The sequence below is a fragment of the Quercus suber genome, unplaced genomic scaffold (genome assembly GCF_002906115.3).
Source record: "Quercus suber isolate HL8 unplaced genomic scaffold, Cork oak 2.0 scaffold_123B, whole genome shotgun sequence".
NCBI lineage: Eukaryota > Viridiplantae > Streptophyta > Magnoliopsida > Fagales > Fagaceae > Quercus > Quercus suber.
Window position 1 is genome coordinate 337491 of NW_027071803.1, and position 1601 is coordinate 339091.

Consider the following 1601-nt stretch of genomic DNA (forward strand, 5'->3'; position numbering starts at 1 on the left):
TTGAGGTGGCGCAGGCCAGACAAGCGGTGAATGTCAACTGGGATTGTGCCGTTGAAGTAATTCTGTGAGAGATCAAGGTCTTTAAGCTTGGAACAGTTACAGAGCGCTTTAGGAAACTCTTGAGGAGGAATGAGGTTGTTTGAAAGGTTAATGACTTTGAGGTTCTTGAGGTCACAGATGAAGGGTGGGACTGTTTGGGTGATGTTCTTGTTTTGAAGTAGTAGTTGGGTGACTGTTCAACTGGTGCAAGTGATCTCTGGCCAGTTACAGTGGGTCGAGTTGATGTCCAGTGGCTTAGAGACGGTGGGTTTTCCCAGTGTTGCTTTAGTTTCAGTAGGACTGCTTTTTCTTTATCATTGCGCAGAGAGTTTGCATGGGTGATCAGGAGGACAAGGAGATAAAAGAAGAAGATGGTGTTGAAAGAGAATTGGACAATTGTTGGGGTTGTTTTCGTCATTTTTCTGGTTTCTGTACTCTGATCTCAAAGACAAGCAAATCGGTGGGCAATCAGTTTTATTTCAAGTACCGCGTGCGAACCAAATACCACAGCTGAGAACCATCGACTAAATTTTAGGAAAATGCTAGGGAACAAAACCATCCCACGACTTTTGTCTAGTTTTAATGGGAGGAAAAGTCTCGTGTCATATTTTATATTTACGCCTGGTAATGTTTTTAAAGAGCTTCGAGGTCTTTAAAAGCTCAAGAAAATTTTAAAACTATTAGTAAGAATTACTAAAGAATGTGCCCATTTTGCCTACGTTAGATCACTAATTCCTTGTTAGACAAAATTTGATTGACAACTAAAATTTAACTGCAGACTTAGTTGTCGTTAATAAATACAATTCTCATTAAAAAAAATTAACATAGTTATATATTTTGAAAATCTAAATGTTGAATTATATGTTCTTTATGTTCTTCATACGCATATCAAATTTCGTGTTAATTGGATGTTAGTTACTATTTGATCCATAAATTTATTTATTTTTGCATAATTTTAAATTACAAAAACTTAAAATTTAAATATTTAATTGATATCATAGTTATTAATCTTTGATCTTTTAGAAATTTTGCAAGTATAGAGATTATAAGAAGAAAATTTTAACTAATGGTCGACTTGTCAAATTCACATTTAATAAAAATTGATTGAGTAAAGCTATAGCTATTAACTACAATTAAGTTTAAAGCCAAAAATTTGTTATTGTTTATATATATGCTATTAATTACAACCAAGTTTGTAGCCAAAATTTTGTCATTGTTTATATTTATATATATATATATATATATGAGAAAAAGTTACACATTTTTTAAGCCATTGGATTTAAGTTAAATCTAATGGTCAGGAAAAAAAAAAAAACCCATTAATGCTAATATTCTAATAATCTCATTTATTACCCCTTACTTAATACATTCCATACGTATTTCTGAATCCAAAAAAGGTTATACCACTGACTCTTTCTCTCTCCACAGCATGTCTCTCTCTCTTTCTCTTTGCACGTTTATCTCTCTATCTCCTCCACGACTCTTCCACTTCCATGGCCAAGTTGTCAACAGCAAAAAAAAAAAAAAAAAAAAAAAAAAAAAAAAAAAAAAACAAACCACTC